Genomic DNA, 24,897 nt, shown 5'->3' on the forward strand with positions numbered 1-24,897 from the left:
TTGGCACAGAGGGAGGTATCAACTTTCTGATGTAAAAATTTTGATGAGTGCTGAATACAAAATAGCAAAGTGCTGCACACTAAGCGAGCCAGCTGTAGGCAACCGAGGACCGCCCCCACTGAGGAACAAGAGAAGGACAGGAAAGCTGATCTGGCAAAACTCACCGCATTCCCAGCTGAGCTGTTTATCAATCCCAAAGGGAAACAGCGTCTACATTTTTCCATCAACGTCTCCAAAAGAAATTAGACACAACTAGCTCGGCAATGTTATCTTTGGGTAGAGCTAACGTCAAAATGTACTGGTCCTGACCTTTGTGACCCTGCCCCCCGTTACCAGAACAACTGTCGCAAAATTTGAACAAGCAACAAAATCATTGATAAACCAGGAGGATTGTTCTTGTCAATCAGAGTGCAGAGTGCGCTAAGTAGCAAAGGATAAACAATGTGATAAAGAGCCTTAAATGAAACGGCAGCACAGCAGAAACAAAAACCAAAAGTAGGCCTAGAAATTGAGTTGACGCCGCGCCAGGGCTTTAGTGCCGGAAATTTAGCGCCGGCGCTAATTCCCTTGCGCACGCCAAAAATTCAGTAGCGCTGCGCCCAGACGGCTGCCGGCGCTACTGGCGGGCGTGAGTGCCTCCCAATGGGCGCTGAGTGCCGCATTGCGGCGCTAATCCGGCGCTGCGGCACCCGATGCGGTGCGGCAGGCTGGGGAAGTGCAGGCCTCCTCCTCCCGTTAAGGAGGCGCTGCCTTCACCCGATCGCTGGCCGTTTGATTTTTTCAAAAATGAGCCCGGCACCTCGGACAAGTGCCGGGCTTGCAGGCCAGACGCATCTGTTCCGCGGGGGGGGGGGGGTGGAGGAGTCCGGGGAGGGAGGTGCGGGCAGGCGGCCGGCGGGAAAGCGGCCGGCCGCCGCGCGACCTTAATGCGCCGGCGCTAACTTGTGTAAGACTCGGTTGCCAGAGTCTTAGTTGCGGCTGCCACGGGCGAGGCGGCCGCAACTGAATTTCGGCGTTCGGGCGCGTTGCCACGGCAACTGGGACGCTGCGCACACCGATGACGTCATCGGTGCCGGCGCAGCGCAACCAGCTAACGCTGATGGCAGCGCCGAAGTGAATTTCAGAAACGGCTATCATTGCGGCGCTAGGCCCTCTAGCACCGCAAAATGGGCGCTAACCCTACTGAATTTTCAGCCCGTAGTGTACAGGAAAGTCGGTGGCCACTTAAGAGATGTTTGCTCAATTGTTCAGTCAAAGGCAGTAACCCTGCACTGACTCTTGGGAGTCTCCTGATGAATCAGGGATGTGACGTATTTGCTGTCCTTTGTAATCAACATTCCCCCCAAAAATTACACAGGAGTAGGATTACAGATTGAAAGAAAAACTTGCATTTATATTGCATCTTTCTTAAACTCAGCACATCCCAAAATACTTCACAATCAATGGAGTGCTTTTGAAGTTTAGACAATGTTGTTATGTTAGGAAACGCAGCAGCCAGTTTGCACACTGCCAGGTACCACAATGACATAAATTACCAGATAATCTGCTCTTAGTGGTATTGATTGAGGGATAAATGTCTGCTAGGATAGCGGGAGAACTACCTGCTCTTCTTTTAATATTGCCATGGGATCTTTTACATCCACTTGAGGGGGCACAGTTTAATGTCTCATCTGAAAGATGGCACCTGCAACAATGCAGCTCTCTCTCAGTACTGCAAATTTTTTGCCTTACAATACTCCTGTGAAGCGCCTTGGGATGTTTTACTACGTTAAAGGCGCTATATAAATACATGTTGTTGTTGTATATGACCGGAAAATACTGGGCCAGAAATTCGGGTCGGAGGCTTCCCGCAGGTGCAAGCCCCCGACCTGCACTTACCTAGCACGCTGGCCGTTGAGCTGTGGGCCCGCGTGGGATTCCGATCCTGGGCCTCCTCCAACTGCCGGCGCGCAGTGCTTGCGTATCCCAGGGGCGCAGTTAGTTCAATGCGTCCCCTGGAATCACGTGGGCCATGGAGAGCCAATCGTAGCAGGGAATCTCTATTCATAGATTTGACAGGAAGACCTGCCAAATCTATGAATTAGAGATCGGCCCCAAAACATAACTAAAACTTCAAATAAGTTTTTTTTTAAATCACATTTTTAAAATAACTATAAATTACATAAAATAACTATTTAAAACAATAATTTAAATTTTTGAAAAAATTTATTACAGTTTGGAATGGGCAGACACATGGCAGATTAAATTTAAAAGTGATTAATTTTGGTAGGAAGTATGAGAAGAGGCAATTTAAACTGAATGGTACAATTTTAAAGGGGATGCAGGAACAGAGAGTCCTGGGATGTACGAGCGCAAGTCTTTGAAGGTGCCTGGACAAGTTGAGAAGGCTATTAAAAAGGCATGCGGGATCCGTAGCTTTATAAATGGACATAGGAGGGGATTTTAACCCCAAAAACGGGCAAGCTTGGGTTGGGTGGGATATTAAAATGTTAAAAATCTGAATCCCAACCCCAACCTACCTCCAACCCGCCCACTTTCGGTTTTAACGGAGGCCAGTTGGGTGGCAGGCAATGAACCCGCTCCCAAGAGGTGGGTTAGCAATTTAAATAATATAATGAGGCTGCATGCCTCATAGTTAACCATCATTTTAAATTGAACCCTGGCCGGCCAAGTTTTCCCGGACTTAGGAAACCTGGCAGCTAAAGGGAGGCAAGGAATGCTGGATCCAGGAGGTCAGTGCCTTTCCACTTACCTGCTGGATCCAGTTTACCTGCTTCGCTCACCCCCCACGATCGAACTGTTATGTTCATTAATAACTAGTCGTTTTCATTATGAACAGCTAGATTGAGCTAGTCACTTTATTCATGCCATGTGGACTTCTACAGCATCCATCTTGACTACTGCCTTCTGGGTAGCCTAGTGCATCGTGGGTAGTCCACTACTACACATACATACAGCTAGATATACAGCTCCACCTAGTGTACCATTCTAGAATGACAGGTTACTGATCATTACATCCCCCTTTCTTTGAGGTTAAACAAAATCAATATCAATCAACTTTCAAAAAAAACGATAAAGATGATATCAGTAACACTTTTGTTAGTGCTCTATAAATATAAACATTTTCACAACAGTCAACACATTTTCAAAGCTTTACTTTATACTCAAAGGTTAAGTCTATCAGGCTTTTTTACTTCATGTGTGGATCTTCTCAGCACAGGTAAGTCTGATGTGTTTTCATGAGAGCCTGTATGTGTGTATGTGCGGATTCTGTCATGCTGGTGATGAAGAAAATGAGACCAGAGGAAAGCTCCACACATCAAATGCGAAAAAGGTTGCAGCACATTACAAATGCATGCTATTTTCTTCTGGTACTGTCCAACTCACAACTTCATCTAGAAAAGATTTTGGTGATTTTGATATTAAAACGGTCATTCAAGAAATCAAAAGGGGCAAAAGAATGAAATGTACATTGTGCAGTCAAATAGGTGCAACCATTGGTTGTGAAATTAAAGCTTGCATCAAGACTTACCATTACCACTGTGCAGTTGAAGATAGAGCCAAATTCATTGAGAATCTTGACCGAGGAATCTACAGGCTGTACTGTAAAAACCACAGTGGGAACGATGACCGGGATGAGGAGGATGAAGAAAGAGAAAGTGTCTCGCGCTGTGGCAGAGAGCGAGAAGCTGATCGTGATCGAGAAAAAATCTAAAGGAGCCTTGGATACAGAAAAGTGCCAAGAAAATGCCTGTGGACTGAGTGGAGGAGGCTGGTATATTGTGCTCAAACTGTTAACGGGGTTGTGAGAACTGTAGAAAATATCCAAAGATCTCTCAAGAAATCTTTTTGTTCTGTCAATGTTCCTCCCTCTAAGGAGGGGAAACAATGTAGTGGAATAGTACGGCTAATATACCTGCTTTTTCTGATCGGGACGTTACATAAAATGGATTATTCGACTATCTTTTATTACAGCCATTTGAATTAAAATGGAAATAATTGGTTTGCTGAATTGATGATTAGATGGGGCAAGCTGACTTGCCGACACTCCTGGTACCATGTTATGTTCATTAATGACTAGTCGTTTTCATTATGAACAGCTAGCTTGAGCTAGTCACTTTATTCATGCCATGTGGACTTCTACAGCATCTATCTTGACTACTGCCTTCTGGGTAGCCTAGTGCATCGTGGGTAGTCCACTACTAAACATACATACAGCTAGACATACAGCTCCACCTAGTGTACCATTCTAGAATGACAGGTTACTGATCATTACACGAACAACCCTCCCCGACACTTCGGACTTCTTATCTCCTCCCCCCGACCATTCCAATCTCCTCCCCCCGACCCCGATCTTCCTTCTGGACTCAGATCTTCCTGGCCTCCAATCTTCCCGCCGCCCCCCAGCCTTTCCGATTCCTCGCTCCCTCCCCTCCGCTCCCCGGCTGTGGCCTGGTGCTGAAAGCCTTTCCACCTGACAGCCAGTCAGCCAGCCTCTCAATCTGGCTGGCTGCATATGGGAAACAGAGATAAAAAAATGCTAATCAGGTCCTGTTATTAAATTTGGCGATTAATACAACTGGTTTATCTTTCCACAAAGTCTTGTACAAATCAATCAGACTTGTAATCTTTCGTGGATGGGCTTCCAACAACCCCAGAGATATTTCTGACCATTAAGAAAAACATGTCTCATTCTTATGCTATTCGGCTACCTTGGGTTGCATTGACGCTCAACACACATATAGGTGCATGTTTGCTGAAGCCACGTATTTAGGTGTTTACCCCGCTTCTAATCTTTCGGCCTTCATCTCTGTTCTATAAGCTTTATTTTTGGTCCTGGAAAATTTGTAAGCCAATTAGCCTTGCACGTCGTGTCTTAGCAACTGATCCCATGGGCTGGATCTTGTGAATGGAGGCGAGTTGGAGGCAGGACTGCTGCTTGTCATGTCAGTGTCCCGCCTCCATCCTCGCCTGACCATTCAGAGGGATTTTCCCCTGATTGAGCTTGTGAAGCCCGCCCTGCGGTCTCAGCAGGCCAATTAGGGAATAAGTCACTGACAGATCACGTCAACGTCAGACGTGCTATCTGTCAAGACTTCTTGAAAGAAGAAATGACAGCGTTTGACAGCTCTGTGAAGCTGTCAAACACTGACATTCTCTTTAGTTTGATGAGTCGTTGAGGTGAGGACTCATCAAACATTGCAAATTTGTAAATTTCAGATGTCTGATGGATCAGAGGGTCCAACAGCCATTACCTGAAATTGACAAGCAGGATGTCGGCTCTCCCGATCCTCCGCGACTAAAGGCTATGGAAGGAAAACAAGGTAAGTGAACACTTTTTAAAACTTGCCACTCACCTTGCATACTTACCACTCCACACTTGCACCCATCACTCACCTCTACATCTTACTTCCAGGTGCCTCCGACCACCACAGACCTCCTCCACGTCTCCTCCAACTCAACGGGGTTCTCTGAGGTCGGGAAACCTTCACCTGTGAAGGTAAAATGGTACTAATCCTTTTTTCTGGTAGTTAACAGGCAGTTTTTTGCCTAATCCTTATTTTCATCCCTGAAGTGTGGGATTCCCGACGGCTGCAAACCACGCCAAGTTAGCGAGGTGGGCCGTCGGGCTGAAGGGCTTGGAGGGTTCGAGATGTCCGGTGTTCAGGTGAGTGATGTGTACATGAGTGCAGAGGTAAGTGTGTTTGGTGTGTGTAAAGTAGTTAAATAAGTTTTACTTACCTTTACTTACCTTTACAACCTTCCTTCCTTCAGGTCTCGGGAGTCCCTCATCTCACCGGCACAGAAAGCAGAATGGCCGCGAGCTGTCTAAAGTTGCAGCATTCAGCTTTCTGTTCTGGAGAGATCTCTAAATCAGCCTGAGAGGAAGGAATTAACTTGGAGTACAGATTGTCAGTGTTTGACAGCTTCAAAGAGCTGTGAAACGTTGATATTTCATCTGTCAAAAGCTATTGACAGATGAAATGTCAATCTGTGACATCACCTGTTGCCGGGTGGCCCTTAATTGGCCTGCTGAGCCCGCTGGCCGGGCTCAACAAGGTCAATCAAGTGAAAATCACGTGGGTTGGCCACAACTCGATGGAGGCGGGACTACAACCCCAAAAGTTGTAGTCCCGCCTCCTACACGCCTCCAGTATCAAAATTCAGCCCCAAATGTAAGTATGGCTTTGGGATGTACTTCATTGGCTGTAAAGTGCTTTGGGATGTCCTGATGTCATGAAAGGCACTTTATAAATGCAAGTCTTTCTTTCTTTGGGTTAGTCTCAACCCAACCTTTATTATTTTAGTTGTACAAGTTAATATTACAGTAGTAAATCTAATCCGGGCATTTAAGTAGCTGTGGGGCCGGTAGTGTTCCCAAAAGAGATAACCTCACACCATAATGTAAAATCATGTCCTTTACTGCTGGCTCATTATGAGCGTATGCTTCCTGGCCGCCATACTGGAGGCTTAGGAGGCCGCCTAGTGCCCAATAAACGGGCACTGCGCAGCCGAATTTCTAGGCCAATCACTTTGGTGAGGTACTGGGGATGGCCTATGGGACTGTTATCCAGAATGAGTCAAAATTGTACGGGCAAGGAATTGAAGAATGAAAAAAGAATTTGAAAATAAAATTATTTGTTTTGTGATCATAAAAGTTTAATTCCTATTTTAAAAAGGAAATAAATTGTTGTGTTTTGAGTTTTGCTTCAATTAAGTTTGTCCCAGCTCCCGGGTGTTACCTGAAGTGGGTGCTGGGGGGCTCGGTTTTACTTTGTCTTTCACTTTCACTTTCGGGTTCTGCCTTGCAGACAATGTGCTATAATGTCCACCCATTTACTCAATAAATAGTAAAAGGTACATTCCGTCTCCTCTATTCATTACTGTTCGGTCAAGATGCAATACTGGCGACGAGGCGGCTGTTGAACTCTCTAGAAGGACGGAGCTAGACATGCGAACCTACAGCCGTGATATTGGAAATTGCGACGAGCGGGCCACTCAGCTAGCAACATCAACGGCATTTTGATAGTTGGCTAGCTGCGACGTAGACGGCGGACAGAGTATTGTGCGGGCCAGGCAACTACCGTGAGTGTAGCTACCGTAACTCTGGCCGGAGGAGAAAAAGAATTTTTTTTTAAAAGAAAGAAAAAGTCCATGGATCTTACAGGGACAGTGCACATTAAAACTATGATGACCTTGGGACGTATTGAAGAGTTCTCTGGGGATAAGGACAGTTCATGGGAGGAATGCGCAGAAAGACTGGGGTGTTTCCTTGAGGCCAATAATATTGACAAAGAAGAGAAGAAGCGCTCAGTGTTGCTAAGTGTATGCGGAGCTGCTACTTACTCCGTTCTGCGTTCATTGGTGGCTCCTCGTAAACCTAATGAGGTGGATTATGCTGATTTGATTGAGAAGCTGCAGAAACATTTTAACCCAAAACCCTCAGAGATTGTGCAGCGTTTCCATTTTCACAATTGTAAACAACAGCCTGGACAATCTATTTCAAGTTACATTGCTGAGTTGAGGAAACGCTCATTACATTGTAATTTTGGTGACCAGTTAGACAATATGCTCCATGATCGGATTGTGTGTGGAGTGCTGAACTCGGCATTGCAGAGACAGCTGTTAGCGGAGAAGGCCCTGACGTTCCGACTGGCCGAGGAGAAGGCTTTAGCAGCAGAGGCTGCATTGATGAACACACGTATGCTCCATATAGAGGCAGCACCATCTCAGGCCGCCGAGGAGGTGCACAAGACCACACACGCAGCTGCTGCTGCGAGAGACATGGAGGCAACTAAAGAGACAGGAAGAAAATGTTTCCGCTGTGGGGCTCTCCATGGTTCCACTACATGCAAATTTGTGTCAGCGGTATGTCATTTCTGTAAGAAAAGAGGACACATAGCTCATGTCTGCATGAAGAAAGCTCAGGCTGCTGCAGCAGAGCCAACACAAGCATCGCAGACACACACCCTGACACTGGAGGACAACGATGAGTACACAGTGTATACCACGGAAGCTGAGCAGCTACCCCACAGACGGTGGGGATACACGGCAAATGTGATCATGAATGGGGCACCACTCTGCATGGAGGTGGATTCAGGCTCAGCGTGTTCGTTGATAAGTGAAGAGACTTACAATAGGCTGTGGCCAAGTGAACCCCCGGCGATGGCTCAGGTCAGTGGCGTGCTACGGCAGCGGTCCCAAGCTCAACTCCAGGTGCTGGGTATGATTCATGTGGAAGTTAAGTTTCAGGCAGTCAAGGACACACTTCCACTTTATGTGCTGGCGGGGCAGGGCACAAGCCTGCTGGGCAGAGATTGGTTTGAGCCCCTAGGTATTGAAGTGACAGGAGTACACACGGTACAGCGACAGCCCATAATGCCTATGTTGGAGAACTATGAAGAGGTTTTTGGTGAGTTTGGGGCCTGTCGGGGACCGCCAGTCTCAATCGAAGTGGACCCAGGGGTAGCGCCTAAGTTCTTCAAGGCGCGACCAGTGCCTTTTGCGTTGCACAAGAAGGTGGATGAGGCCCTGGATAAGCTGGTGAACCAAGGGGTTCTCTTGCCAGTGAAGAACTCCCGTTGGGCCACCCCTATCATGCCCATTGCAAAGAAGGATGGGGGCCTGCGAATCTGTGGAGATTACAGATGTACGGTTAATACTGCCGTGTTACCAGATGTGTATCCCTTACCAACAGTTACAGAGCTGTTTTCAACACTGGCTGGAGGCACTCTGTTCACGAAGCTGGATCTCAAGCAAGCATACCAGCAACTGGTCCTGGATGAAGAGTCAGCCAAGCTGTTGACAATCAACACCCACAGAGGACTTTTCCGAGCCACAAGGCTGCAGTTTGGGGTGTCTACGGCTGTGGCAATCTTTCAGAGGTTCATGGACACCCTGTTGGCTGGTGTTCCGGGAGTTCAGCCTTACTTGGATGACATACTGATTACAGGCAAGACACAGGAAGCCCATGATGAGCGGCTGCAGGAAGTACTACGCCGGCTGGCTGAGGTAGGACTACGCCTTCAGAAGGAGAAATGTGTGTTCGCTGCCAATGGGGTGGAGTTCTTGGGATTCCGAGTGGACAAAGACGGTGTGCATCCGACTACGGAGAAGGTGGAGGCTATCAGGAGCGCTCCCACCCCCAAGAACAAGACCGAACTGCAGGCATTCCTCGGACTGTTAAACTTCTACAGTTGTTTTCTCAAGGGCAAAGCCACAATCTTAGAGCCACCGCACAGGCTGTTAGACCAAGCAACAGTGTGGAACTGGACCTCAGCTCATGAAACAGCCTACAGACAGGCAAAGGAACTGCTACAAGCAGATAAGGTTCTGGCACACTATGATGAAAACAAGCCATTGGTGTTGGTGTGTGATGCCTCACCATACGGGCTGGGAGCTCTGTTGGGTCACATAGAGCCAGATGGCCGGGAAGCGCCTATCAGTTTTGCCTCAAGAACACTCTCAACAACAGAACGTAATTACGCCCAGATTGACAAGGAGGCCCTAGCCATCATATTTGGGGTAAAGAAGTTCAGCCAGTACCTGTTAGGGAGACAGTTCGTCATCTACACAGACCACAAGCCACTCTTGGGGCTCCTGCATCACTCCAAGCCCATGCCCCAGATCATATCACCGCGTATGCTTCGGTGGAGTCTGATGTTGGGGGCCTACAGTTATGAACTTTGCTACAGGCCTGGGAAGATGCTGGCTAATACTGATGCTCTGAGTCGCTTGCCTTTGAACCGGCCAATGGCTGAGACGCCACCACCCCTGGAGGTGCTGCTACTGGAGGAGGTTCCGGAGGCCCCACTCCATGCCCAGCGGATTGGCAGCCTCACACAGAAAGATCCAGTCTTATCACGGGTGCTACGCTGGCTGCTGCATGGCTGGCCCTCCGAGGTCCAGGAGGAGCATTTCAAGCCCTTCGTTCAGAGGCGCCATGAAATGTCTGCACACAAGAACTGCGTGCTCTGGGGAAGCCGTGTGGTGGTTCCTGCCGCCGCAAGAGAGGAGGTGCTGAAAATGCTGCATGACTCACACCCTGGGATTGTGCACATGAAGGCGTTGGCGAGAAGCTACATCTGGTGGCCGGGGTTGGGCCGAGACGTGGAGGAGGTGGTAAAGAGCTGTGAGACATGTCAGCTGACTCGCCATAGCCCATCCAAGGCTCCCCTTCACCCCTGGGAGTGGACCACTCGTAAATGGTCAAGACTCCACATTGACTTTGCAGGGCCATTTCAGGGGAAGGTCTTTTTGATAGTGGTGGATTCTCATTCGAAATGGCTGGAGGTGGCTATCATGAGCTCCATGACATCCAGTGCAGTGATCAACGCGTTACGTTTGCTGTTTGCCACACATGGGGTCCCCGACGTGCTGGTTTCGGACAATGGAGCAGCCTTCACGTCAACGGAGTTCAAGGCTTTTGCAGGCAGAAACGGGATCCACCACGTGACCACAGCGCCCTATCGCCCCTCCTCTAACAGGCAGGCAGAGAGGATGGTGCAAACCACAAAAGAGGCACTGATGAGGATATCGGTGGAGGACTGGCAAACCAGATTGGCCAGGTTCCTGTTATCACAGCATACCACACCAAACTCAGCAACGGGGAAGAGTCCTACCGAGATGCTGATGGGTCGCCGGCTGGCGACTGCACTGGACCGGCTACACCCGGACTACAGGGATGAGATGCACACAAAGCAAGAGGAGCTGGCTAAGAAGCACCAGGGCACCGCCAGGCAGTTCGAGCCATCAGAGACTGTGTTTGCCCGTTGCTATGCAGGAGGAGACAAATGGATGCCTGCCGTGGTGGAGCAGGCCACGGGTCCCCTGTCGTACAGCGTCCATACACCTGATGGCCAGCTACACAGACGCCACATAGACCAGCTACAGGTAGACTTTGCAGGGCCATTTCAGGGGAAGGTCTTTTTGATAGTGGTGGATTCTCATTCGAAATGGCTGGAGGTGGCTATCATGAGCTCCATGACATCCAGTGCAGTGATCAACGCGTTACGTTTGCTGTTTGCCACACATGGGGTCCCCGACGTGCTGGTTTCGGACAATGGAGCAGCCTTCACGTCAGCGGAGTTCAAGGCTTTTGCAGGCAGAAACGGGATCCACCACGTGACCACAGCGCCCTATCGCCCCTCCTCTAACAGGCAGGCAGAGAGGATGGTGCAAACCACAAAAGAGGCACTGGTGAGGATATCGGTGGAGGACTGGCAAACCAGATTGGCCAGGTTCCTGTTATCACAGCATACCACACCAAACTCAGCAACGGGGAAGAGTCCTGCCGAGATGCTGATGGGTCGCCGGCTGGCGACTGCACTGGACTGGCTACACCCGGACTACAGGGATGAGATGCACACAAAGCAAGAGGAGCTGGCTAAGAAGCACCAGGGCACTGCCAGGCAGTTCGAGCCATCAGAGACTGTGTTTGCCCGTTGCTATGCAGGAGGAGACAAATGGATGCCTGCCGTGGTGGAGCAGGCCACGGGTCCCCTGTCGTACAGCGTCCATACACCTGATGGCCAGCTACACAGACGCCACGTAGACCAGCTACAGGGTCGTACTCCGGTGAGAGTAACAGAGACGTCACAGGCTAGGCCATTGTCTCCGCCACCTCTGCCAGGCAGTGACGGCCTGCTTCCTGCAACAACGACGGAAGCCACATCGACAGAAGGTGTCACGGAGTCATCAGCCATGGAGGAAGGTTTTCCTGCGGCTAGCAGTGGCACCCCGACTATGCCTGTCCAGCAGCGCTCAAGTCGTGTTAGATTCCGTCCCAGATGCCTGGAGGACTAAGGGGTTTTATCTGGGGGAAAGGAGTGTTGTGTTTGAGTTTTGCTTCAATTAAGTTTGTCCCAGTTCCCGGGTGTTACCTGAAGGGGGTGCTGGGGGGTTCGGTTTTACTTTGTCTTTCACTTTCACTTTCGGGTTCTGCCTTGCAGACAATGTGCTGTAATGTCCACCCATTTACTCAATAAATAGTAAAAGGTACATTCCGTCTCCTCTATTCATTACTGTTCGGTCAAGATGCAATATAAATAATACTGATTTGGAATTTAAAATCATTTGTGATATCATTTTATTAAATTACATGGTAAATACCTAAATCCAGCAGCTAGAAGGGCTTAAAAACATATAAACAGAGATCAGAAAAGCTTCATGTAGTGTAGAATATGACACCTGAGACTCAAATGCTTCTTTTTATATCAGTTCATTCTACACTGAGTGCATATCTGTGCAGTGGAGATTGCAGGTTGGAGGCAATTTTATCTCAGTTGCCAAAAATGACTAGCAGGGAAAATTTCAAAATAGTGCCAACCACACATGGCCTACCCTGGACTCACATTCTAATCTTGTGCAGGATCAACATTGTGCCTAGGTTAAGTTAGTCAATCATTACCAACCTCGGCTGGAGCCAGCTGACAAATCCCTGCTATTGTGACCAGAGCCTTGTTTGTTTCAGTAATTTATGGGTCCCCTGACCACTTTCTATAGTGCTGCTAAACATAGAAAGCTTCTGCAAACAAAGATAAAGATCCTTTTCAAGGATCAAGTGTAAAGCACTATGACAACATCTGTGGGATGATATTATTGTTTCCATCTTTTAGCTTAGCTCTGATCTCAGATGGTACTGCTGCCGTTATTCAAGTTGTGATTCCAAATTCCCTGTACTGCAGCCATCGTTGGTATTAGTCGTGCAGATTCCCCATACCAACGCCATCATTCATGTTGCCATTTCAGATTCCCTACATCACTGCCACCATTGATGTTGCAGTTTTAGATTTCCCATACCAGTCCCATTATTCATGTTGCTGTCTCAAATTCCCTATGCCAGTGTCATTATTGATGTTGTTTCAGCTGAAATGGGTTTTGGATCCATAAATCTGAAACTTGTTTTAAAGATACTTTTTATCCTATGTTTGCCATGAGAAATGACCACAACTGGTAAATTCTTTTCCCTGGGAGCGTATCAGCCACCAATGGCACCAATGTGTCTACCTTTGGTCTGTGGGAACTATCTGGTATTCTGCCCAATACAATGTTATCTCCTGCTGATGAGCTATGGACTAGCATTGCTAGGGTGTGGAGAATAATATGGCCAGACCATTTTGAACTGCTTGCTAAAATACTGCGGGACAGCAGGCATCGGATCACAGGGGAGGGGAGGGGGGCAGGAGTGGTCCGATCGCTGGCCAGGTTAACAAGTTTGCTGGGGGGGGGCAGGAGGAAGCACTCTGGCTCCTCTTGGCCTACAAGCAGTGCTGGAAAAGCACTTACCACTTCCACGTAGCAGTCCTTGCCTCCCTTTAGCTGCCGGGTTTCCCGAGGCCCGGGAAACCTGGCCAGCCAGCGTTAAAGCTGGAACAGGGAGAAAATCTAATGCACGCAGCCTCATTAAAATATTTAAATGAGCGACACGACTCCTGGGAGTGGATTGGTGGGCTATCCCCCGTCCCGCCTCCATTAAAACCGGAAGTGGGCAGGTTCAAGGCGGATTGGGTTCAAGTTTGAGATATTTTCCATCCGACCCAAACCCACCCATTTTTGGTGGTTAAAATTCCCCCCATAGTGTCTGATTGGAAATTATAGGAGTGAGGAGAATATTCATCACTGTGCCTTGGATATCCAAAGTTCTATCGGAAAAAATAATAAATTAATGGCAGTATTTCCTAAACACCAATAATGGGCAATCATGGGTAAAAACCTTATTTTTCAGCCAGAGCAGCCAGCAAACATATTCAAGCGGCAAATCATGTGCTAATATCTCACAGACTTCAGCTAATATAGATCTCTGACCAATGTATTTTCAGTCCTAGCCTCGTGGTCTCATGACAACTGTTTGTTCGTAAGAACATAAGAAATAGGAGCAGGAGTAGCCCATATGGCCCCTCGAGCCTGCTCCGCCATTCAATAAGATCATGGCTGAACATCTACATTAACTCCACTTTCCGGCCCAATCCCCATATCCCTTGATTCCCAAAAATCTATCGATCTCTGTCTTGAATATATTCATCAACTGAGCATCCACAGCCCTCTGAGGTAGAGAATTCCAAGAATTCATAACCCTCTGAGTGAAGAAGTTTCTCCTCATCCCAGTCCTAAATGGTCGACCACTCATCCTGAGACTGTGACCCCTCGTTCTAGACACTCCAGCCAGGGAAACAGCCTCTCAGCATCTACCCTGTCAAGTCCTCTGAGAATTTTATACATTTCAGTGAGATCACCTCTCAGTCTTCTAAACTCCAGAGAGTATCGGCCCATTCTACTCAATCTCTCGCATAGGACAGTCCTCTCCTCCCAGGAATCAATCTAGTGAACCTTTGTTGCACCCGCTCCAAAGCAAGTATATCCTTCCGTAGGTAAGGAGACCAGGTGTGGTCTCACCAAAGCCCTGTATAATTGCAGCAAGACTTCCTTACTCATATACTGCAACCCCCTTGCAATAAAGGCTAACATACTATTTGCCTTCCTAATTGCTTGCTGTACCTGCATGTTTTCATTTAATATGCTCGCCTCTATAAATGCCATGCACAAAACATTCAACTTTTTACAGGTATAGCATCCCCTTTGCCACAAATCAGTATGAATTGATATATTCATTCTAATAATTGTTTAATTGAAATACAAAAAAATCCATTGCTGATCCGCACAATATGGACGCAGAATACCACAGTACATTAAGTATTCAGCCCAAGCGGACTATGGCTTCCCCTCTTGGAGCAGGAGGGTGCTGTGCTCCAAGATGTCATCTGTTCCACTGTGTTGGCACACCTGTTACGCTGCTACTGGAGCGGGTGCCCGCTCCTAATATGGTATCGATCCTGTCCCTAGGATTTGGGCCAAGGTCATAGGAGGACTAAAGTGGCATGTGGAAATATGGGACTTCATTTTTACAAGTGTGAGGACACCTGATCCCCATCTTTTTAAATATCTCTCCTGCACATTCACAGCATAGATGTTGATCTCAGTGTTAGCAGAGCCTAAAGAAAATACGCAGCTGATTCTGCTTTAATAAGGTTGTAATTTAAGTGTTTTCAGAAACACGCAAAATTTTAAAACGTCCCCTAATTTATTTCCTGCTGTAGCCACTCAGCATTTCGTGGTCTCTGGAAGATGTTCTGATATCTCTCACCCTTAAATGCCACTAACAACTTCCCAGCACACATGAAACATGAATACTTTTCGGCAGCACATCAGAACAAACCTCTCTTCACTTCAGCATGATCATCCATTTTGTCACTTGCAGCAACAAGAGGATAGTATACAGTCCTGGAGTTAGCTCAGTGCATCTTCCTTCAGTCACATTAGAGTATTTTGAGGCTCCCATCCGCCCCGAGACATAGGAAATACATATTTTAAAATGTTCCTTTTTGTGTACTATGGTGTGACCAACTCTCAGACTAGTTTCAAGTAGGGTTTAAGAGCCCAGAATTTGCAAGGCTGCACTGACAGCATGCAGTTCCACTGGCATGGGTAGGGAAATCGGGCCTGCACTTTCGTGGGAAGGAATCTGGCCAACTTCAGGGGGCTGCATTCCTGGGATGTTACTGAAACTGTGAAATATCCAGGAGGAGCACAGAACTTGTGTTGCTCGAGGAGAGAAATGTTCAGCTCAAGGGCCAGCTGGCAGGGCATACATGGGGAGGAAAGGTTTCGGAAAGACACATTCCAGAATCACAGAAGAAGGGCGTTCAGTCCAGGGCCTGTGTCAGCTCTTTGAAAGAGCTTTCCACCAAATCACATTCCCCTGCCCTTTCACTCTTTAAAGTTTTGTTCTTCAAATATTTACCCACTTCCCCTTTTGAAACGGTTATTATGGAGTCTGCATCCACCACTGTCTCTGAAGGATCATTCTGGGTGCTAACCACCTCCTGTGTAGGAAACATTTCATAGAGGTTTTCAAAATTTTGAAGGGAAAGACTGTTTCTTCTGGTTGGGAGTCAGTGACAAGGGTGATCAATTTAAAATTGTCACTAAGAGAGTGAGAAGAGATTTTAGGAAAAATGCCTGTACGCAGAGAACTGCTGGAGCATGGAATGACAGAGACCATTGGACCTTTCAAGGAAAGTGCAGATAAACTTTTGAAGCAGAGGAAGATACAAGGCTGTGGGGAGAGAACAAGTCAGGGGAATTAGTCTTGGGTTGCTCCAGCAAAGAGCCAGCATGGGCAGAAGTGGCCTCCTTCTGAGCTGTAAATGACTCTGGTATCAACAAACGGATAACACGGTTAACCAAGATAAATATAAAGCAACGTTAGGAGCTCAAAAAAAAATGGACAGAAGAGCTAAGCTAGAGAATGAGGCTAGAATAGCAAGGAATATTAAAAGAAATATCAAAGAATTCCACAAATATATTTGCAGCAAGCAGGTAAAAATGGAAATGGTGAGGATATTAAAAGATCTCAATGATGACATAATAATATTGATTCCACAATTGGAGTAAAGAACAGCACTCGCAGGGAGTGTAAATCAGGAAATAGACAGAAAGTGATGGACTGTCACATGGATGTTCTCCCCAGCATGGAAATTGAATTTCGGGTCAGGGTGGAGGAAGGATGAAAAGAAATGGAAATTTCAGATAGGATGAGGCAGTTAAAAGAGGACAAGGCACCAGACCCTAATGGACGTCATACAAAATGTACTTAAAGAAGTGGCTAGCGTTGCTAGAAGATTGCAAGGTAGCATACCTAACAGCACTCTTTAAAGGCGGGTATGTGAACGACCCAGGGAACTACAAGTCAGCAAGCCTAACATTTATAGTTTCTAAGGTGCGATATTCATCATCTAGAATCGGGGCAGAGGGTATTTAAGAATAATATTAATAAATTTAATTAATTACATAGAATGGGAGATCAGGTGATGTGTTGCTGCTGCAATATGTGGGAGCTGGTGGACACCATTGATGCTCACGGTGATCACATTTGCAGTAAGTGTTGGCTGCTCGAGGAATTCCGGCTCCGTGTTGAAGAGCTGGAGTCCGAGCTTCAAACACTGAGACACATCAGGGAGGGGGAGAGTTACCTGGACTCTGTGTATCAGGAGGTAGTCACACCAATTAGATTAATTAATTCAGACGTAGTCCGTGGCCAGGGTCAGGATGGTGTGACTAGAAGTGAGGCAGGTACGGGGATCCAGGAGGTAGTGTTGGAGGAGCCACAGCCCTTGCTCTTGTCCAACAGGTTTGAGGCTCTTACTCCCTGTGAGGATGGGAATGGGGACTGCGGGGAGGATGAGCAACCCGGCCACAGCACCGTGGAGCGGGGGGCCATTCAAGTGGGGGGAGATAAAAGAAATGTTGTAGTGGTAGGGGATAGTATCGTTAGGGGGATAGATAGAGTTCTTTGCAGCCGAGAGCGAGAGTCCCGAAGGCTGTGTTGCCTGCCCGGTGCCAGGGTTAAGGACATCTCCTCTGGGCTGGAGAGAAACTTGGAGTGGGAGGGGGAGGATCCAGTTGTCGTGGTCCATGTTGGTACCAACGACATAGATAGGACAAGGAAGGAGGTTATGCTGAGGGAGTTTGAGCAGTTAGGGGCCAAATTAAAAAGCAGAACCACAAGGGTAATAATCTCTGGATTACTACCTGAACCACGTGCAAATTTGGCTAGGGTAAATAAAATTAGAGAGTTAAATGCGTGGCTCAAAGACTGGTGTGGGAGAAATGGGTTTTGCTTCCTGGGACACTGGCATCAGTACTGGGACAGGAGAGAGCTGTTCCGTTGGGACGGACTTCACTTGGCCAGTGCTGGGACTAGAATCCTGGCGAATCGAATAACTAGGGCTGTAGAGAGGGCTTTAAACTAATTAGTGCAGGGGAGGTTTTAAGAGAGCGAAAAATAAAAATGACAGCGGAGAAGGCAATAGAGCAAGGTAGCAGTGGGGGAATTAAAAACCAGAGCGTGTCAGGAAGGGACAGAATGTATAATGATAAAGGTAAAGTAGTAAAAGGGGTAAAAGCAGGAATAAATTGTCAGAAAACATATTTGAAAGTTCTTTATCTGAATGCACGCAGCATTCGTAACAAAATTGACGAGTTGACGGTACAAATAACTACACATGGGTATGATCTGGTGGCCATTACGGAAACATGGCTGCAAGATAATCAGGACTGGGAACTAAACATACAAGGGTATTTGACAATTAGGAAGGACATACAGGAAGGAAAGGGAGGTGGGGTTGCTATGCTAATCAAGGATGGAATCACTGCAATAGTCAGAAATGATATTGGGTCAAAGGATCAGGATAGTGAAATAGTTTGGGTGGAGATAAGGAATAATAAGGGGGAAAAGTCACTAGTGGGCGTAGTCTATAGGCCTCCTAACAGTTGCAACTCTGCTGGTCGGAGTATAAATCAGGAAATAGTTGGGGCTTGTAATAAGGGAACAGCTATAATCATGGGGGATTTTAACTTTCATATTGACTGGACTAATCAAATTGGGCATGGCAGCCTTGAGGAAGAGTTCATAGAGTGTATTAGGGATGGGTTCCTTGAGCAGTATGTAACTGAACCAACCAGGGGGCAGGCAATCTTAGATCTGGTCCTGTGTAATGAGACAGGATTAATAAAAAATGTCCTAGTAAAGGATCCCCTTGGAATGAGTGACCATAATATGGTTGAATTCCAAATTCAGTTTGAGGGTGAGAGAGTTGGATCTCAAACCAGCGTACTAAGCTTAAATAAAGGGGACTATGAAGGTATGAGAGTAGAATTGACTAAAGTGGACTGGGAAAACAGATTAAAGTGTAAGACGGTACAAGAGCAGTGGTCTACATTCAAGGAGATATTTCACATCTTTCAAGATAAATATATTCCACTGAGGAAAAAGGGGAGTAAAAGAAAAGACAGCCATCCGTGGCTTAGTAAAGTAATAAAGGATAGTATCCGACTGAAAACAAGGGCATATAAATTGGCCAAATCTAGTGGGAGGATAGAAGATTGGGAAGCATTTAAAAGCCAGCAAACAATAACTAAAAGATTAATTAAGACAGGGAAGATAGATTATGAAAGTAAACTAGCAAAAAATATAAAAACAGATAGCAAGAGTTTCTACAGCTATATAAAAAGAAAAAGGGTGGCTAAAGTGAACGTTGGTCCCTTAGAGGATGGGACCGGGAAACTAGTGGTGGGGAACATGGAGATGGCAAAGACGCTGAACAAATATTTTGTATCAGTCTTTACAGTAGAGGACACTAAAAATATCCCAACACTGGACAAACAGGGGGCTATAGGGGGGGAGGAGCTAAACACGATTAAAATCACTAAGGAGATGGTACTCGGTAAAATAATGGGACTTAAGGCAGATAAATCCCCCGGACCTGATGGCCTACATCCTAGGGTCTTGAGAGAAGTGGCGGTAGGGATTGTGGATGCATTGGTGATTATTTTCCAGAACTCCCTGGACTCAGGAAAGGTCCCGGCAGATTGGAAAATTGTTAATGTACCACCCTTATTTAAGAAGGGAAGTAGACAAAAAGCTGGAAACTATAGACCAGTTAGCCTAACATCTGTGGTTGGCAAAATGTTGGAGTCCATTATTAAGGAAACAGTAACAGAGCATTTGGATAAACATAATTTAATAGGACAGAGTCAGCATGGTTTTATGAAGGGGAAGTCATGTTTGACAAATTTGCTCAAATTCTTTGAGGATGTAACATACAGGGTGGATAAAGGGGAACCAGTGGATGTAGTGTATTTGGACTTCCAAAAGGCATTTGACAAGGTTCCACACAAAAGATTACTGATCAAGATAAGAAATCACAGGATTGGGGGTAATATACTGGCATGGGTGGAAGATTGGCTATCTAACAGAAAACAAAGAGTTGGGATAAATGGTTCATTCTCGGGCTGGCAATAAGTAACTAGTGGTGTTCCGCAGAGGTCAGTGCTGGGACCCCAACTCTTTACAATCTATATTAACGATTTGGAGGAAGGGACCGAGTGCAACATATCCAAGTTTGCCGATGATACAAAGATGGGAGGGAAAGCAGTGAGTGAGGAGGACATAAAAAACCTGCAAAAGGACATAGACAGGCTAAGTGAGTGGGCAGAGATTTGGCAGATGCAATATAATGTTGGAAAGTGTGAGGTTATGCACTTTGGCAGAAAAAATCAAACAGCAAGTTATTATCTAAATGGAGAGAAACTGCAAAGTGCTACAGTACAAAGGGATCTGGGGGTCCTGGTGCATGAAACACAAAAAGTTAGTATGCAGGTGCAGCAGGTGATCAGGAAGGCCAATGGAATCTTGGCTTTTATTGCGAGGGGGATGGAGTATAAAAACAGGGAAGTCTTGCTGCAGTTATACAGGGTATTGGTGAGGCCACACCTGGAATACTGCGTGCAGTTTTGGTTTCCATATTTAAGAAAAGATATACTTGCTCTCGAGGTGGCTCAGAGAAGGTTCACTCGGTTGATTCCGGAGATGAGGGGGTTGACGTATGAGGAAAGGTTGAGTAGGTTGGGACTCTACTCATTGGAGTTCAGAAGAATGAGAGGCGATCTTATCGAAACATATAAGATTGTGAGGGGGCTTGATCGGGTGGATGCGGTGAGGATGTTTCCACTGATGGGTGAGACTAGAACTAGGGGGCATAATCTAAGAATAAGGGGCTGCCCTTTCAAAACTGAGATGAGAAACTTCTTCACTCAGAGGTAGTAAATCTATGGAATTTGCTACCCCAGGGAGCTGCGGAAGCTGCAACATTAAATAAATTTAAAATGGAGATAGACAGTTTCCTAGCAGATAAGTGAATTAGGGGATACGGGGAGAGGGCAGGGAAGTGGACGTGAGTCTAGATTCGGATCAGCCATGATCCTATTGAATGGCGGAGCAGGCCAGAGGGGCCGTATGGCCTACTCCTGCTCCTACTTCTTATGTTCTTATGTTCTTATTAAAAGCAAAGTATAGGAAGGCCAATTTTACAAGTGCACGCTCCGTACAAGGAGCCTCGCCCAGTAGAAGTGTATATCGGAAAATGGCAGTTGTGCTTCTGATTTTCCACGTTAATTTCCACAAAAAATCAAGGGGAGTATGCTTGCGATTTCCCTCCTTAATGAGGTATTACACCGGAAGTTTGACTGCCCTCTGCGGTAAAAAAGATAGCTTGGTCACAGAAAGCTATTTTTTGTGTATCAGGTGAGCAGGAAGAAACAAGCCCCAAGGCCTGCTCACCTGGTTATCCACCCCCTGCACTCACCTGAACAGTGCTGATACTACAGCCACGCCTGACTACAAAATTGACCCTATAAATTCACAGGTTCCTCCGACCTCTTTATAATCCACATTTGCCTTTTTGTTTCTTGTTTAATTACGAACTCAGGATGCAAATTAATTTCCACTGGATCAAAACACTTGAGATCATGTAGTTTTCTTTGGTCCTGAAGAGGACCATTCAATTTACTTGATTTGCTACTGTCACCGGGAGGTCGATTTAACGACAGGTTCAGTGTCCTTTGAGACAACATTAGTTGTGATCTAAGATCATGTAACAGGATGGGTGTGAGAAGGCTGTCAGCATCCCTATCATGCGACTGTGGAGCTCCTAATCAGACCCTGGAGCATATCATTGTGAAAGGATTATTACTAGTCCTAGCCCCTTTAGGGCTACCCCAGATCAGGCGTATTCCCCAGACGTTCACTTTCAACTAAAGTTCGAGGTAGCCGAATCCTAAAGATTGGGTCTAAAGGTCCAGACTCTCTCTCCCTAAAGGAAAGGAACAGCCTGAAGATGTTACTGTCCTCCAGATAGCACTTTTAATAAGTTTAGCTAGACTGTAACATTCCAGATATTATGAGGGTCCGGAAAACTCCCCCAGAATTCTGCAACTCCTCACCAAAGAGTGTACAGAGATTGAGTTCACGAGTTTGATACAGAAGTACTATGTGAGACAATTCTAAAAATATATCGATTTACTTAAGAACCGATATGTAATTTACAGTAGATGTTTCAATCGCAACATTAACAATTCCAAATACAAAAAGCTTTTACAATCTTATTATCAAAGATCCTTATTCTCAAATCTTAACTTCGTTACATTTTTACATTTCTTAGTCTTATTCCAGGATATCCACCAAAATCAAATACAAGTACCTTGATCCCCGAGTCACAAAGAGTTGTAGACTTACAGAGCTTGCCTCTGAAGCCGAGAATCGCTTTGCCCCTTCAAGCGAATCTGTCTTCCCATTTGAATGTTCAATTTTTATACCCTTTCACAGTGGTATTTCCTTTGAAGTTTTCTGCTGATGTAAGCTAATTATCTCTAGTCATTTTTCTGCAGACTTCTGCTATTCTTACAGTCAGTTCAACTGGTAGCAATGCAGACTCTTGTCTCTCGGTGTTCAAAGCTCATCATAAAAACAATGTGATGGCTGGTGCATCTATTTGATGTCATTCTTACCAAAGTCTTCTGTTTGTATCTTTTTACAACGTGTAAATTAAAAACACCTCAACCGGATGCACCATTGTTTTCTTAGTTACCTCAACTGCTTGTAACACTGGTTCGTGTCTCCGTGTTTCATTTGATGTTATTTTTACGGAAGCATATGTTTCTTTAATTTATGTGATTCTGTTCCGAAGTGTTGGTTTAAGACACTTTGACTGGGTGTACCATTGTGTTCTTTCCAAGGCTTCAGACTTTCTGGAACCTCTAACCTTCTGCTTCAATGAGGCTATTGATTCAGTGTCAACAACTTATCTTATCTCAATATCGTGTATGCTGTTTACAGCTTTTCCATTGTTAGGTTTTTAGATTTTCAAACCTAGTTTGTCATGTTTTAATAAAGTCAAAATTCTTTCATAGAATGGTGTATTTTTCTGAATAGGTATATTGCTTATTCCTTCACAATTGAGCACTGCCCTCAGAGGAAACCCATAGGCAGCCTACAAGATAGCCACACTGTTCCACCAGAAGCTTTGGCCTGGATATCTGACTTAGATACTGACATTTGATTTGCTTTGCTACGACCATACGAAAGAAGAAGAAGAAGACTATAGATTATATATGTGGATTAAAGGTGCTCCCCTCTGCTGTGTGAATCAAGTGAGCATCTCCTCTGTTCTTCAATGGGATTAATTGTACTCTGGGACAACGTACCACAATTTGGCCAGCAGATACAGATCATTGTGGCAGGAGCTCATGACTGGAAAATCTACTTTGCCCTCTGCCATTTATGGGCCTAGAAAGGTTAACAAAGAAAAGGTCATAAATTTACACTTCAGTTCCTTTCATATTGACTCACTAATTAATGATGACTGTCTTAAATACAGTTATGTTGGGAATGGAAATATGGTATGTGCCTGGGACAGAAATAGCAGTGGGTGAGACCTTGTTACCAGCTGCTCTTTTTTAAGAACAATGGTATACAGTGCAGTTACATAAAAAAATGAATTAGCTTTTCAATTCAACAATGTTTTTCCACCCATTAAAGTATGGAAAAATTCAGCGTACTCTGCAACAGCGCTGTCACAAAATTTGTTGCAAGACCTCTTTAACATAGCGCTGATGCATTCAAGGTTTACTCAAGCCAATAAACTAAACACTTAATTTGCCTTTACACAAGGTTATTTTACATTTAAACAAGATAGTAGTGAAAACAGAGAACAATTACCTTGCCAAGTTCCATGATCTTCTCTCTTTTGTCTTGTCTATTTTTTTTTAGCGTTTATCAATGGGAGTAAAAAAGAAAAGCAATACATAACCTAATTATAGCATTAATATGAAGGTTAACACACAGCCTTGCAATTTCTTTTCGATTAAGTCTTTTGCCACCACATAAAACTGGTGAGCTTGACAGTCCATCATTGCGATTCAATGCGATGAAGGCTTGGGATGTTTAGAGCTGTTGAGAATATGAACAGGCCATGAGGGGTCGTTCTCCTTAGAGCACAGAAGGTTGAGAGGAGAAATCATGAGGGGTCTAGACAGAGTAGATAGAGAGAAACTGTTCCCATTGGCGGAAGGGTGGAGAACCAGAGGACACAGATTTAAGGTGATTGGCAAAAGATTCAAAGGCGACATGAGGAAAAGCCTTTCAACACAGCGAGTGGTTATAATCTGGAATGCACTGCCTGAGAGGGTGGTGGAGGCAGATTCATTTGCGGCTTTAAAAAGGGAATTAGATAAGTACCTGAAGGAAAAAAAATTGCAGGGCTACAGGGAAAGGGCGGGGGAGTAGGACTAGCTGAATTGCTCTTGCAGAGAGCCGGCATGGGCTCAATGGGCCGAATGGCCTCCCACTGTGCTGTAACCATTCTATGATTCTATGATTCTAGGCCAAACAAGGTTGTATATTTTTGATAGATAAATTTAACTTCCTGCCTCCTGACCATATACCTAAATCCTTTCATACTCTATAATAGATATAAAATACAAAATAGATGCGGATAAAGAAATCTATTTGGCTCATCTAAATTTATCCATCTAGCAATAACATAACTATCTATCGCAGCATCTAACTATAACTCCGTGATCTATTTCCTGAGCAGCACTGTCCCACTTAACTAATACTCTCTCTTTTGTTCACTTGTTTGCAAAATTATTTTATACTTGTATATATTGAACTGGCCATCTCCTGGCCCTGCTTCCTAAAAGATCTGAGCCCCCAAATTGCAATTTCTGGAGTGTGCGCACGAAACGTAGTGGGGAGGGCTGGCCTTAACAAAAATAGTGCGGTGCGCACGAGCCTTATTAAAGGTCTGAGAAGTAAGTAAATCAAATTGAGGCTTCCTTCCATTGTGATTTCCTGTGGTTGGACTACTTACACAGAGTTCCTGGCCTTGAGAACTTAGGTTCTTAAAGGTGTATGTCCCCTAGTTTCTCAAGCAACAGTGAAGAAGTATTTTTTGGACTTTTTTGGTTTGGTTTTCCTGCCGCTTTTATTTTTTTTAGTTT

The sequence above is a fragment of the Somniosus microcephalus genome, chromosome 27, assembly GCF_052327205.1.
Source record: "Somniosus microcephalus isolate GS21.2 chromosome 27, FLI_Smic_1.0, whole genome shotgun sequence".
NCBI classification, from domain to species: domain Eukaryota; kingdom Metazoa; phylum Chordata; class Chondrichthyes; order Squaliformes; family Somniosidae; genus Somniosus; species Somniosus microcephalus.